This window comes from Pleurodeles waltl, chromosome 11, assembly GCF_031143425.1.
Source record: "Pleurodeles waltl isolate 20211129_DDA chromosome 11, aPleWal1.hap1.20221129, whole genome shotgun sequence".
NCBI classification, from domain to species: Eukaryota; Metazoa; Chordata; class Amphibia; order Caudata; family Salamandridae; genus Pleurodeles; species Pleurodeles waltl.
In genome coordinates, this window is record NC_090450.1 from 98,182,195 (window position 1) to 98,198,768 (window position 16,574).

A 16,574-nucleotide genomic window follows, 5' to 3' on the forward strand; every position below is an offset into this window, starting at 1 on the left:
CCAGAAATGCGGTGTCACAATATTGCTACGAAAAACAATCCCTCTCACTGTCATTAAATCATGGGCTGACCCAGAGGGGCAGTACGTGTTCGCTAAATTAAAGTTGGGGGACTTCTCACTATGTGTGGGCTCCATTTACGCGCCAATTGGTTCAAAGCGACTGTTCTTTCTGAAAATCAACTGTCTTTTGACTGAAATAGGGGAAACCCGTTATGTAATTGGGGGAGACTGAAACCTGGCTAGAGACACGGTGCTAGATAGAACTGGACCTCTGGATATCAGTAATAACACAGACAGGGCCCTACAGTCTGATGTGATGATGGACAACGGCCTGGTAGACCATTGGAGGCTAACACACACGGTCGACAGAGAGTATACTTTCCTGTCGCCGGTGCACGGCACTCAATCCCGTTTAGTCTATTTTCTTATCTCGCACACCATAGTGGCTCATGCCCAGGATGCTCAAATACTGGAATTTAGTCTTTTAGACCACTCCCCAATCCACGTCGCTGTCCAGGTGGGCCTGGTGTCCCCAGGTCACTACCGCTCCCCAAACGGTAAGGCGAAGTTACGATTTCACACGTCCACATACGTTCAAGATAATCTGGGCACTGTTGACTCCAAGAGGGTCGTGTGGGCAGCGGCCAAAACGACCATACGTGGACAAATGATGTGTTACGCCGCGTTTGCAAATTGAGAATGAAAAGCACAACAAGTGACCCTGGAAACTGATATTAGACGTCTCACGCATCAATATACAAGCCACCCCTCTCTTCATGCACGTAGATGCCTGGAACGCGCCCGCATGGCCTTGAATGAGCTATACACCTCTAGGGCTGAATACGCCTTGCAACGCCTACAAGGGAGACACTATGAGCAAGAAGAGAAGGCTGGTCGACTGCTGACAGCCCAGCTCCATCAGAGAACGGCTGCCCTCGCTATACCGGCCATTCGCACTCACACAGGAGAGACACTTACGCACCCACAAGAAATGGTCAATGAATTTTCATCCTTCCACTGACATCTCTACGCACCGGAGTCGACATCCAACGCTGCCCAAATTTGAGGCCTTTTTCACTAACATTGACTTACCCTCTCTTTCCGACGAGGGGCGCAACCTGCTGGATGGGGAAATAAACAGGCTGGACATTACGAAAGTCATCTCTGACCTCCCCTACCATAAATCACCCGGGGAAAGATGGATTCCCCGCTGGATTTTATAAGTGGGCGGGGGAGGAGATGATTGATGTGCCGGACGGAATCTCTGGGCGCACTCTCCAACAATGCCACAATAGCGATCACACCGAAACCGGGACTGGATCCTCTATTCTGTAGCAGCTACCGGCCCATATCTCTCCTGAACGGCGATATAAAGATATTAGCCAGCATTCTAGCAAACTGCCTAAGCAAAGTCATACCATCCCCAATTCACTACACCCAGGTGGGGTTTGTATCAGGTCGCACCTCCAGGAATCCCCTACGCGCTCTCTGCCATACCCTATGGGCATCCAGGGACACGCCAGAGACTGCATTAGTCCTATCTTTAGACGCTGAGAAGGCGTTCGATCGCATAGAATGGCCCTACATCTTCGCGACCCTGGCAAAGTTCGGTTTGGGTGACCAGTTTATTTCTAAAGTCCGCCTGCTCTATGATCATCCGACGGTGCTGGTTAACTGTGGGGGATTCCTTTCGGACCCCTTTCCCATAGGCAGAGGGACACAGCAGGGATATCTCCTTTTACCCCTTTTGTTCCTGTTGGCAACCGAGCCGCTAGTGGCCTCCATCCGTTCCTCTCCCTTGATAGCGGGCCTTCCTCTGCTGAGTGGTACCTCCAAAATATACTTGTACGCCGATGATGTCCTTTTAACCGTAACTGACTTGGAACGTTTCCTACCAGCCCTATTGGAGATCATAGATGGATTCGCGGCCCTCTCCGGTTACCGCATAAACTGGGACAAGAGCGAGGCGCTCCCCCTCTCACTTGTGACCACGAAAGTTGCGCTTTTCGGCTTCCCATTCCGATGGATCCCAAAGCACCTTAAGTATTTGGGAGTGCTAGTCAATCAAGGCCTGGCCCATATGGTGGCAGACAATTTGGACCCCCTCATTACGCGAATGAAGCTTGACTCTGAAAAATTTACCCATCTGGGCCTCTCCATGTGGGACAAGATGCTGTCGGTGAGAATGGTCACGGTACCTCGCTTCATTTACGTTTTGGGCCTACTACCCCTACAAGTACCCCTCTCGACATTAAGGCTGATTGATGCGGCAATCAGAGCCTTTGTGTGGGGTTCCACGTGACCACGACTGGCATCAGCCAAGCTAATAGCGCGCCTTTTTCATGGAGGAATGGGACATCTCTTGGTGGAGCACTACGCCCTAGCTCTGCACCGGTCACAACTCGCTCATACACTGCCTGGATCGCAGGAACCACCGCAGTGGGTAGCCCTGGAGAGGACGCTGCTTTCCCATGACGGGGGACTCGGCGGGCTTTACCGTGACGATCTCTCGTCTTCCACCACAGCGAATCCAATCTTAAGGGCGTCCTGAGCGGCCTTGTGTAGGGCCCACCGCTTGCTTGGAGTGCACCCCTTCTTACACGCCCAGGCCCCCTTATGGAACAACGATAGCTTGCAGATAGGGAGGGAGGTGCTCAACTGGCAGCAGTGGAGCAGTGCTGGTATCAATAACCTTGCTCAAGTTTTGGAATTTAACCTCTACCCACAGGAGGAATGGCGATACCTGTAACTTAAACACTGTTTACAATAGAACGCTGGCAATATCCGCTGGGGACTCCAGACTTCGCCCGTGGTAGCTTATTTAAAGACATGGGGAAAGCACAAAGACATCATGGCAGGCCTCTATGAGGTCATTACGTGTCTGTACTCGCAACCTCTTCTGGAAAAACTACGCCTACAATGGCAAGCCTATCTGCAGCGGACCTTTGACATAGAGGGCTGGACGGACATTTTGGAGGCTCTAGACAGGGGTACTCGCGAAGCTCGGCTAAAATTTTGCCTCTTCAAGGTAATCCATGATTGGTACTGGACCCCGATGAAATTACACAGGACTTGGCTTTTCCCGCACGCGCAGTGTTGGCGCTGCCCAGAGTCACACTGCGATTTGCTCCATATTCTAATCGAATGCCCACCGGTCCAGCCTTTATGGAAAACTGTGGGACTCACCCTGGCTGAATCTGTACCGCTTTGACTACCGCTCTCCTCTTCACTTATCATAATGCATGATATGGCTTCCCTTCCGGCCCTGTCCAGACCGCAACGAAGACTGTTTAATACGCCGCTAGCAACTGCAAAAATCTGTATCCTCTGCCACTGGTGATTGGTAGTTTCTCCAACCCCCGGCAAATGGATTGTGGCAATGACCCGCATCGCCACACATGAAAGAGTCATCTATAATCTACAGGATCAGGCTGCTGTATTCAATCAGGTGTGGACCCCCTTCCTTGCAGTACCACCTTCATAAACTGTCTGCCGTCAGCCACTTCTGTCCCACGACCATCTTCGCCCTTGACCCCACTGATCCCACTGACCCTACTGGCCCTTAGTCAAAGCCCCAGCTACTCCCCCTGCACCTTACACATGCAAGTTAGCCACCACCCTATTCTATCCTTGCCCCCTACCCTCCCAGATGGTAGAACTCCACTCGGCTGTCACCCTAGGGGCCTCGCTAACGACCACACTGTATCCCCATTCTGTCCCTATCTTCTCCCCCCCTTCTTTTCACAGTGCCTCCTGCTGCTCCTTTTACTCCAGCCCTCTCTCCTCCCTTTTCTTCTACCTTTTCTCCTCCCTCTCCCTTCTTTTCTATCATCTCTTTCCCCGCATGACAGGCTGCTTTGCCTTGCACCACGCGAAGACTCTAGCGGACTCCGCAACCATCCACTGATGAGGGTGACTAGCACTAGCCCCTTACTTTCTCTCATGCCGGACCTCCTTAATGCTAACTCTTAACGAGCCATGGTTGTCACACAGGGTGCCAGTCTCTACCTACACATTGTACATAGATCTGTGGAAATGGCCCCAGATATCCCGATCTCTAGTGCGAGGGGAAGGAACCTGCAAGGTTGTACTAGAACAGATACATGAAGCGAATTTTTTTTGGAGTATACATGAGCTACTATTCGCTTTGTGCAGTTTGATGTAGTACTTTTAGTACTTTATGGGTTCTCCTAAGATGGCGCCTGAGTTTGGTACTTTAATTGTATGTATGACCATTGACACCCATTGGCTCCGTGCATTGATTGTAACTAAGGTACCCATGGGACCACTTATATCAAAGTGGACGTGTGGACTTTAAAATGTGACCTGGTTTTGCAGGTTTCGTTTCTGGTTAACTATATTTTCCAGTATGAGGCTATTTGTTATTGTGAAGCGGTCTAAAAGGAAGTAAGAATTCAACAAATTGTGTCCTACTTCCATGTCTATGCTCCTTAAAATGAGGAAGTCCTGACTCAGTCCGTTTCGCCGATTTTGACTGAGGAGGATGGGTATCGCGGCACGGGCTCTATTCATAAGGTAGGCAGTATATTTTCACTACAGTTCAAGGGACGCGGTGCCCTATAAATATAGATTCATCTACATGACATCGGATGAGTTTTACAGCTACGGGATAACCAGTGGCATATTCAATACCTTTATTATGGGGGTGTAGTTATCGTAGCCTTTGCCCTACATCGATAACTTTTGTCGTCACTTTCTTCTTATCTGTTTCAGATAAAACATGTGTTTGGATTTTCAATTTTTTTTTTTCGGGGAGACATGTTCTGCATTTCCGAATCTAAGGTATATTTATTTTGTAGGGTTTCCATTGGAGCTAAGTTAGTACGGGTTGTCGAATCGTTGAGATTATTAGCTCACATCATTTTGGCTGCTTGCATTTGAATATGGTACAATCCTTATGCTGTTTTTCAGACATATTGGATGCTGCACCCAATCGGCTTGCCATATCTTGAACAGTTTCTCTCTCAACATAATAAGATAAGGTACTAGAGTACACATTTCGTTGTTACAACGTAGGTGCTAATTAGCATATATTAAACACATCTAATTACTAATCATCTTCGTATTTCTGGCCTTTTGGAACTCTATGTTTTTCATCTTATTATATTTTTCTACAAATCTATGAATATATAACTTACATGGACACTATGGGGGTCATTCTGGCGGGAGCACCGCCGACAGGCCGGCGGTGCCCCGCAGGGCATTCTGACCGCGGCGGTAAAGCCGCGGTCAGACCGGCAACACTGGCGGTCTCCCGCCAGTGTACCGCCGCCCTTTTGAATCCTCCAAGGCGGCGCAGCTAGCTGCGCCGCCGAGGGGATTCCGACCCCCCCTACCGCCATCCAGTTCCCGGCGGTCCGCCCGCCGGGAACCGGATGGCGGTAGGGGGGGTCGCGGGGCCCCTGGGGGCCCCTGCAGTGCCCATGCCACTGGCATGGGCACTGCAGGGGCCCCCGTAAGAGGGCCCTACGAGTATTTCACTGTCTGCTTGGCAGACAGTGAAATACGCGACGGGTGCAACAGCCGGCTCGATTACGAGCCGGCATCCTCGTGGGAAGGGAGTTTTTCCCTGGGCTGGCGGGCGGTCTTTTGGCGACCGCCCGCCAGCCCAGGGAAAAACTTAGAATACCCTCCGCGGTCTTTCGACCGCGGAGCGGTATTTCGGAGGGGGGAACTCTGGCGGGCGGCCTCCGCCGCCCGTCAGGGTCAGAATGACCCCCTATGTGCTTGTTGTCACTCTCTTTGGGTTAATTGGACCCCAAACATGTAGTTTTTTCGTCGCAAAATGATACACATTGGGGCATGGTTAGTAGATTGGTTTCTGTTTGCTCACTGTCTTCTTAGACTTGATGTGATGATTGTGGTATTTTGGTGAATTGACTTACTAACTACATAACGTCCGCTTGTGATACGATGCACTTCATTCAGTGATCTGCATGAAGACACATTATGTTAGTTGTTCTTAGGTTGTTTTTTGACTAATGATAAAAAAGATTAGTCAAAATAAGGGACTATGGGCCTGATTCCAACTTTGGAGGACGGTGTTAAACAGGCCCAAAAGTGGCGGATATACCACCTACCGTATTACGAGTCCATTATATCCTATGGAACTCGTAATACGGTAGGTGGTATATCCGTCACTTTTGGGACGGTTTAACACCGTCCTCCAAAGTTGGAATCAGGCCCTATATGATTTGTTTTATCAGCCTTGATAAAGTCCTGTATAGGACGAAACACGTGTCGGCTGAATCCGGTTTGGAGTGTATAATCATCTTAATGTATTGGATGACAGGCTGAATTTGGTCTGGACCGGCTGAATCCGGTTTGGAGTGTACAATCATCTTAACGTATTGGATGACAGGCTGAATTTGGTCTGGACTGTATCATCACTTTTCATATTGGATGGCAAGAACTTTCATTGTCCTAAGTCAATAATTTGGACATTATACACTCGTTCCATGGAATATTTGGAATTGGGTATATTGATTATGATCAGTTCTTGGAGATAGACTGTTTTGGTTTGAACTTTCAATGATGTGTGGTTCAAATATGTTTTTGCTGTATATGTTTATATTTTGGCTTTTCTTTGAATTTTTTTCCATTGTCTTGTTTTCAATTATCTGTATACTTGTTCTGAGATTACAATGGTATCGTCAGTATTAAAAAAATATTTTTTTTTAAAATTTTGATTACCACAATCTGGAAACTGTCCAATCCCACTGATATCACAATTGAATAATCAGGTTTACCTCTATTTCTCTTCTATATAATTTTAGGATCCATGCATACAACTCATTTGTTATTAGAAAACTATGTAGTAGTGTGCTCCATTCTCTTTATAGTTATAGATGGTTGGTGCAATTTCTGTTGCCCCAGAACACATGTTTGATAACAGGCATGTTTTGAATGTTTTGAGCACCGGGATAATACTTTACACTATAGGAAGGTGCGGCCTCTTAGTAGGTTTTTCTGTTGTCAATGAAGCAAAATTAACCTGAGTTGCGTCTCACCACAGCGCAACATACCACCCCAGACACCGCACCATTATGCTGCCTACGTTTCAGCTTTGCCCTCCTTTCCCCCGCTCCCTCCCCTTCACCCTATACACCTTCTCTTTCCTTAATCTCCACCTCCGTTGTCCTTTCATAATGTTTAGGTTTGTTGCTGAATGTATTTAGCCTACTCTACCACTCCTACGATACAACCTATGTTATTTCACAAACGTACAGGGTCCCAAGTCCTCTTCTGCTTTGTACCATTATGCAATGTTAATAAAAAATGTCAAAGAAAAACAAAAAAACTGTATTGCATAAAAAAAATAGACTGTAGACCAATAAAGGCATACATCAGCAATACACTGCCCAGCATATGGTTGTCAAACTCTCATAGTGCAAACATAATGAAACATTTCCACATGGCACATGTCAGGAGAAAAGAAAACATCCTAGAGAAGCATTTCTCTGCATGTCACAGGGTCCCCTGAAACAGTATTTGCACACACATCAACCCCAGGGCACATGCTTGATAGGTTATAAGCACAACTCCATAAATCTGCACCTCTTTTGTATGATAAGCGTATTACAGTGCAGAACATCACAACAATCGTACCACAGTATCTCCCATATGTGGGTCACCATGCATTTGCACGCATCTTATAAGTTGTTTGGTAAAATCGAGTCCATAGTGTAGGTCACAGGGACTCCCGCACACCTACAACTGAAAATATGGCACGGCTCGGCAGGAACGGGATCTCCGTGAAGGGTTCCCTTCACGTTCTGTCAGCCGATTGGTAAATTCCCACTAAAGGAATGCTGCCTGGAGGGGGCGGGCACACACACTGTCCCAACTAGTGGAGAGACCTCGCTAGGTCCGCCGCATGTAGGAAAACAAAAGGCAGCTGCCCGCGTCCATGTGGTGTAGCTGCTAACTTCCATGCCCGGTTGCCACGCCGGCAATATGGGGGGGGCGTACACACACTTCCCTTGTCACTGCATGAAGAGCTCTCTGGGTGCCACACATGAGAGAGAACACAGGCAGCCGACCGGGTTCAACACCCTAGTACAACAGCCCGAGTGCCATACTGGTGGCCAGTCCCAGTGCAAGGGGAGTGGTCCGGGGGGGGGGGTCGAAAGGCCTCACCCAATCCTGGATGTCCTTCTCCTGGGGACTGGCTACTCGAAAGCACACAGGCCAGCAAGAATAGCCCTTCCCTTCTTCCTGGAACAGGCGGAAGCTGGCGGCAGGGAGGATAGCCATCCCCCGGCATTCGGCGTGTCTTTGCCTTAGTACAGTGGCTTCCTACCATGGAAGGGGTAGCCCGGGGGTGGGGGTTTAGATGGCCGCCGGCTGTTCAGAGGACCGCCGGGATCCTGGAGCAGCACTCTCATCACCACTGCCTGTCACTGTCTCCCTCCCTATGGGGACAGAACTGTAAAGACACTGTCAGCACTGCCCTGGAAGAAGAAGTGGGAGTGCTTCCTACGCACTTTTCAGGATCTAGTCCAGCACTCAACGCGTGCCTTTCAGGATTTAGTTCAGTGCTCACCACACACACTAGTCAGGTGTAAAGGAGTGGGAAGTTCCACTGCGCACTAAGTGCTCCTGTGAAATCAGCTTGCAGCAGAACAGGGGTAGGGGGAGAAACACAAACCTCCCACCCCTGGAGATCAACTGGGGAGCAGGCAGATGCTGGGAGGTAGAAACAGGCCAGCATATCAGGGCTCCTATAAGCAAAATGTCATTCCTTTTAGGGGCCTAGAAGGCCACAGGTCAGTACAAAAGCAGGTCAGTCCTCATGGCAGTTCCTAGCATTGCAGTCCCTTCCAGCAGCACCTGGGTACAAGTCCACGCAGTGTCTAAAGAGATGGGGAACAAACCCTGTATTTATACTCACTTTCTACTTGATCTCAGGGGGCCATTCAAAGAACCTTTAGAAGTGTATAACTCCCCCCTTTATGCCCAGCCCTGGCTTTAGATATCAATAGGAGGTAAACAAGCCCTTTGTGTGAGGGCAGGACACAGCTTATACAAATGTAAGTGTGCCCTTCCTCTCCTCTCCCAGCCCAGGGATACCATTCAGTTTGCAGATGTAATCCTGTTACACCTCCACACTCCCTGTGTGACGGCTGTCTGGAAAGTATGCACAAAGCCCAGCTGTCATTCTACCCCAGGCGTGGATTGGAATCAGGCTGCAAAGCACAAGAGTCATAAGCACAATGAAATGCTCACTTTCTAAAAGTGGCATTTCTACAATGGTAATAATAAATCAATAAGCAGCTTTTCTTACTACCATTCCAGCCAAACAAAACATGCCCATGTGGCTCCTCATAGATAACACGACTTAGCCATATGCAAGGGCATTTGTAATGCAACCCTATGAGACAGGCAGCACTCACAGCAGTGAGAAACCAAATAGGCTATTTGTCACAACCAGGACATGCCACACAAGAAGGCACATGTCCTACCTCTTACCTACACAGCACCCTGGCCATGGGGCTACCTTGGGCCTATCTTAGGGGTGACCTATTTGTAGTAAAAGGGGAGTTCCAGGCCAAGCAAGTATATTTAGATGCCAGGCCACTGTGGCAGTAAACTGCACACACAGGCCCTGCGGTGGCAGGCCTGAGACAGGTTTGAAAGGCTAATTCTGTCAGTGGGGCAAGCTACAATGCAGGCCTACTAGCAGCATTTAATTTACAGGTCCTGGGTATAAGGGATACCACTTTACAAGGGACTTACAGGTTACTTAAATGTGCCAATCAGGTGTAAGATAATCATACAAAGTTCACAGGGGAGAGCACATGCACTTTAGCACTCATCAGCAGGGATAAAGTGCCCAGAGTCCTAGAGCCGACAAAAAGAGGTCAGAAAAATGAAGGAGGAAGGCAAACATTTTGGGGATGTCACTGCAAATAGGGCCAGGTCCAACAGGTATGAATTGGTAGGCTGGCAAATTCAAGGGACTGTCAGGAGAATGCCCTTCATACAAAGACATGAACCTCACTGCACTGAAACCCCATCTAAGGTAGGAGATGGACCTGAAGTTTTAAACTTGGTAAGGTGGCCTGTATAACCACAAGTCGGAAGACATCACTCCTGGTTGCATTGAGTAAAAGAAATGACCATGGACCTTTTGTACCAAGTATCAAGGTTGAAGGTGGACACCCATTGAGTTTGTAAAGTGGGGAAAAAGAGGAAATGTCCCCAAGATAGGTTTCCAAGAAACTCAAACAGGTACTATCCTCAAGATCTGAATATTTGCTTTCTTACTTCTAATTCTTGGTACATAAAAGACACTAGGAAAAGACAGTAAAAGTCTGTATAACAGGAAACCATTGGAAAACTGAGCCTGAGGAGAAACAGCAAAACGAACACTGCGGTTGGATTAAGACTACAAAGGTGCAGGAAGAGGAGAGGCTAGCTATCAAAGGAAATCTAGAGAAGATGAGTTGCAGAATATCTGCTTTAGAACTGTTGATACAAACCAGCCCTGAAATACTTGATGTCTGTATTAAATTAACAAATAAATAAATATGCATGCAGTTCCCTGACCTGCACTGAGTTGATACACATTTTAGTCACTGCTCTCCAGTCACATGTGCTATGTGGAGAATGGAGTTGATGGCCCATGTTCTGTCAGAGTTGCTTGAGCTTTTCCTAACTACACATGCCACTGTAGGCTCAGTAGAGGGGAAGAAAGATGGTGGGAAAAAGAAAGTGCAAAGAGAGTGAAAGAAAGAGTGAAGGGAACAGAGAAACTGAGGATACAGAGAGTGCAAGGGAAAAAGAGAGCAAGGGACAGAGGGTGAGCAAGAGACTGTAAGAGATCAAACAAGAGCAAGAAAGAGACAATAGAGGGAGAAGAGGCATTTAACCAGTGAGAGTTTATTTGATGCACACAACCAAATAAATTGTATCTGCATAAAACAATCATACAAATAAATTACAGTGCATAGTTACAGATTTATCAGTATGAAGTAGAGGCTTACAAAATGAACAATAACACTTAGGCCACTTTCATGAAGTTTAACAAAGTAGGTTTACTTTTAATCTCCTTTTCAAGGAATTCCATACCAGTGGAAACAAGACAGCCACACTGTAGTCTCATTTCCAATGATGCTCTGCTCTTGGGGGTTTCTGAAGCATCTGACTTTCTAATCTCAGCAACTGTGAGGGCGATGGCATGAACGTTTCTCTCGGAGACAGATTAGCACATTTCTCTTTAGACATCTGAACAGTAAACAAGCTGGTCAGAGAATGACACAGTCAGTACTGGCAGCCAATAAAGGGGAACAGAGATCAGCCCTAGAAATATGAGATTTGACCAAACTAAGGCCAGCCTGGTAGCTACATTTTGAATAAATTGCAATAGTTTGATATAACCTTTGGGTAGACATCGAAGAACACAACAGCACAGTCCAGTTTTAAGTTCATATGTAATTCTAAAATGGATTTATGATGTTTAAAATGCAAATAATGTTGAGTTTAAAACTTACATTAAGATCAAAATATATCATATATCTGACATATGTTATAATTGATATATGTTTCTTTGTTCTTAGAGAACTTCACTATTGCCGAGGGGGCGGCTGTAAAGGCCGAGGAACTGAGGGAAACCCATTGGAAACCTATGTACAGAAGTCCTCACTGCCTTCACGGTCGCAGACTCCTGCCTTGTACCCTAGATCCTGTGAAGATCAATGCTTCTAGCCCACCCACTGATGATTTTCGCCCCATGCTTCATGGCTGCTTATCGACCATCTGATTACATCTAGAGACCACTGGTTTGTATACACTTAGTAAAACGCCAAAGGCGAGCAGGCAATTAAAACCAAAATTTGCACTGGACATTGTGAGCTGAAAATATGTTCTCCTTTTGTTGTAGGTAGCCAAAACTGGAACATCCTTAATAATAAAGAGTGTGTCTACTATTGTGTACAACTTGTATGTAATTCCATTGTGGTATAATGTCTGCCTACTCCTAGTCAGAAGAGAAAAGGCTGCCAAACTCAGAGTGTTCATGAAGTCAGAAGATATTTCCCAAAGGGGAAGGAGCTACTTTAGGGAGTAAACCTCTGCAGGATACCATGAATGCCCATTACCACTGATGGAATTCCTGCCATCAAATGTGGGCACTAGAAAGACTCCCTAAATTGGGGGTCCATTGTCAAGGCCTATGTATCTGGTCTCCCTAACACACTGTGGGTTGTCAACAAGCATGTAAAGGAATCAAACTAACTTTCCATGCGAGTGTCAAACATTCAGGAAGTTAAATTCACCAGACATTGTGGCGGATCGGCATCTATCAACTGAGTGGCCTATCAACCACATGACAAAATTACATGCAAATGTTGTTGGAACTACTAGTTGGGGCTCAGGAGTCTCCATGTGCAACACATCAGCCATTTAATTTACTCATACTAGAGTAGTTGTAGGAAGGTGCCATTTTTGAATAGTTCCCCCCCCCCCCAACACTTTTTGCTCTGGATGCCTTTGGTTATGACTTTGAAAGTGCACTGGAGGCTGGCCCTGTGCACGTGTTCTCTCCCTAAATTGGCAAGTGTGAATTGGTATCCCAAATTGTCAAGTACTATTACCCCCCTTATAAGTCCCTACTATATGGTGCCAGTGGTACCCTGGGCATGGGTGTTAAAGGGGTCATCAGAACCCCAAAGTACTGTTTGTGCCACCTTGAGTGACCAAAAGAAACTACTGACCCCAGGCCTGCCATTGCAGACTGCAGGAGCAGTGCAACTGCGAGAACTTGACTGTGCCCAGACCATGTGTGGCACAGTCAAAGCACTATCTTTAATATATGTCAGTTACCCCTAAGCAAGGCCTCCTGAGCCTAGAAGGCAGGATGCATTATATTAATGGTGTGGACATAAAAGGTCACACTATTATGTCCCTATAGTGGTCTTTTCCGTTAAAGGTTACTATAAGTGACAGACGGTTCATAGGATAACATAGCCCGGCACCAGGGCAAACCCGAGGTCGCTAGCTCTATAATGTTACTGCTGAAGTGGGTCATGTTTGGTATCAAACAACGTGCCTTCTCACCCCTGACATGAATCTCCTGTCAAGAGCGATGTGGCATGGACCCAAAGAGCAACCATAGAGGTTGCCCACCGAGTTACTCAAGTTTTTCTGTCCTCTGGCTGTCAGCTTGCAGCTGCTGCCACCAAGACAGGATTCTGACTCCCTGGGAGCAGGTGTGAATGCTCCCAGGAGTCAGGACGAAGTCCTGGATGGGAAGGAAGTCACACCTCCCTCCCAACCCAGGAAGGCTAGAAAAGTGGCGCATCAATATGGTGAGCTTTAAAGAGAACTTCACCTCTGATATGCAAGCAGGCTGTCCCCCAGCGGAGGACAAAGCCCTCCTCCTGCACAAAGGCACATTTGCACCCAGGCAGGAGGGAAAATTTGTTAGTCTGAAGATGTACACCCGCATAAGACTATCCAAACCTCTAGGGTGGGCAGCCTGGTCTGTACCCTCGAGGAAGACTTACACCATCTTGAAAAGAGGCAGCATGGAGGATTCTGGGTAGAAAAGGTGCCACAATCCACTGGATGTGGCCACCTCAGGGGCAGATTAGCCTCTGGGGCTATTAGTCCATTGGCTTCTTCCACCCACTCCACTAACACCCCTAAATCTTGCATTTAAGGGCACCCCTGGCACCTGAACCTCATATTTGCATTAACTTGCGAAGAAAGGACAAGAGAAGACCCGCATTGGCAACAACTGGAACCTGTGCGAACCAAAGGCATGATACCTTGAACCTGTGGAAATCCTGGAACTGCAGGACTGGGGCATATCCAAGACAAAAGACCTTTTCCCCCCGAACGAGGAAAACCTTTGTGAGCCAAAGGCAAGACCAGGCTCTCTTGGACTAATGGCACTAGTCTGCCGCAAATATAAATCATCTACCGGAACCCAAAAGGGATTGCCAAAAAGCAGGTGGTCAAGTGCATTGTGGGAAGTGCAGTTCAGCTCACCACTAAGTTACATCCAGCTGCCGTTTTCTCTAGGACCTCTGGAAGGAGAGATAGCTTCTCCTTCACCTTACCTCTGCGAAGACTTGTTGGTGGCCAGTCCGGTCATCACCACGTTCACTTGACAGTGCACCCTGAGTGCACTCGCAACATTTTCATCTGAAATCACTAGTGGCTCCATTGTTGAGTTTTTGCATCTGTTTCTTCACTGGCACGGTCAAAGAGTTAAAACACTAACCGCAGCTCCCGTTTAGCAGCATGGACAGCCAAGCTGGATAGCCAAGCACACCTCTGCACCCAAGACACCTGAGCTAGGTAGAGTTGTTCTGCTTGATGAATCCTGGTCTAGGGGTCCACACAAGCTTTACCTCCCGTTGGTCCCTCCGACCAGGACCGACAAGTGACCAAGTGTCACAAGTTCCATTTTTCAGCACCTGCGACTCCCGTTTTTCAGCACCAAGGACAGCCAATACACATGTACAACTGGGCCCCACAAGCCAAGTAAAATTGTCAGACTGTTGCAGCTTGTTTCTGGGACCATCACAACCTTAACTACAAGTAGGTTCCTCTGAACTCACCCCACAAGTGACCGAGTGTCACTAGTGATTTTCCCCATTATCACAATAGTAAAAGTTTGATAGCTTGAACTGCATTGAATTTTGATTCCTTTGAAAATCCATACCTCCGATTATACATATCTGTTTTACTTTGTTTTAGTGTCTAAAATAAGATCAAAATCTGCCTTATTTTTATAAATTGGTTTCAGAGTTCTTTTGAGTCATGTCAATTACTTATCGTCCATGTTGGTACTCCGAAATAAATGCTTAACACCTGTTCCTCTAGTAAAGCCTGACCGCTGTTTGCCAGGATTGAGCTAAGGATTTACCATTGTGAATCCAAAGGGCCATCTTTGGGGTATTGTGAGAGTATTACATAGTGAAACCTAACCAGCATCACTGCATAATACTCCACCTTCCTACAGTGGTTTATTCGGTCAGTCTGGAGGGAGAACTAGCTGTTTTGTGGCAGACTGTTTTTGTGTGCCTCCAAATCTGGTGCCAAATGGTTCTTACTTTCATTACATCACTTTTCTGTAGATCTACATATGTGTACCTCATTGCGTGCATTAAACACTATGCATTCAAAATCCATCAGCTTGCATCTACTAATCCAATTCTGGACGAACAGTTGATTCAATTTATGTTGATCTGTAGAACCCTTTTTTGTAAATTAGCTAGTTAAAACAATTACCTGATACGTTGTAGGTTTGTTACTTGCTTGTCACTGTATGAACTAGCTTTATATCTGTCATAAATTTGACTGGAGTCTCTTGCAGCCAAACTGGTGGCAAGGACAAGTGACTAACATCACATGGTGCAGTGACCTTGAAAGTGCAACACTGTTCTAATATACTGCATCCCACAACGGAATCTTAGGGCAATACAAATTTGTTTTAGGATGCTGCTAACCAAAATGGGTATCATAAGGGACAGTGGTGCAGGCAATTTATGATCTGAAGTCTTTCGTTTCAGTAAGCAGGAGGGGTACTATATGGATTGCACAGAAAGAAATATGAATTTATATGAACCCAAAAATCGATTTAGGATTTATATGGCTTCTGTGAAACTAGACCTTAATAGTATGACTTTTTTTCCCCTTCCTCTTCTTTTTATAGCACATTATGAAGCACACCCTGCACACAGTTGCTTTATTATCCATCTGGATGAATGTAACTTAATGCTAATTGTTTCTGCACATGAAAGCAACGTCCTCAGCAGGAATGTCTGTGTGCAGCACCTGCCTCCAGGGTCCTCCTGGCGCTATAGCAGGCAAGAGTGCCACACACAGGATCCCTTAATGCAGAACCTGGTCGGATAGACTGCAAGGGGACGGGCAATGTAATTGCCTTAATAGAATTGCACTATCCGACTCCAGAAAGTGCTGGACGGACACAGGAATTCCACGTTCCATACACTTTTGCACGGAGCGTGGAATTGTAGTACTGCACAGCATTCTTGTTGCCTTTTGGCTTTTTTCAAAACTGGGACACACTGAAGTAATAAAAAAAAGTCATGGATGGATTGCTTGAATTAATATCAGCCACAGACAGGGGGGACCTCGCCTGGCAGTTCAGGCTGGACTTTTCCCATCTGAGCAGGGCCAAGACTGATTTGCACATGACTGAGTACAAACTGAGGTGGCATGGTGTGCGAAATAACTAAGGACTGGGATGCGGCCCGAGTACTTACTAGTGGCTGAGATCAATTCAAACATTCCATCAATCACTTTTTGTATATTTCATTCTATAACATTTAGGGCAGGTAGATACAAAGCCAGAGGCGCAGAATTGCTTTAAGGTTCACATTCGCTAACAGTGGACTAATAAAAAGAGAGAATTTGCCCACCCCTACAAAAACATAGCCGAAACTAAAATAGCCTTGTGATTGTTAATTTCAACACACGTGCTGTTAGTAAAGATTTCACACCTGTCACTTGTTGATTATTTGTGTACTATCAGAGGGAAAGGCAGTTCACCTTGATTAAAAAGACAATGGGCCATA

The 16,574-nt window shown here is 46.7% G+C and overlaps 1 protein-coding gene across 2 annotated transcripts in view; it reads right to left on the minus strand.

The window, feature by feature from the left end:
• LOC138266574 (uncharacterized) overlaps positions 1-16,574 on the minus strand; it is a 91,026-nt gene that overhangs the window by 64,562 nt on the left and 9,890 nt on the right. The window lies entirely within an intron of this gene.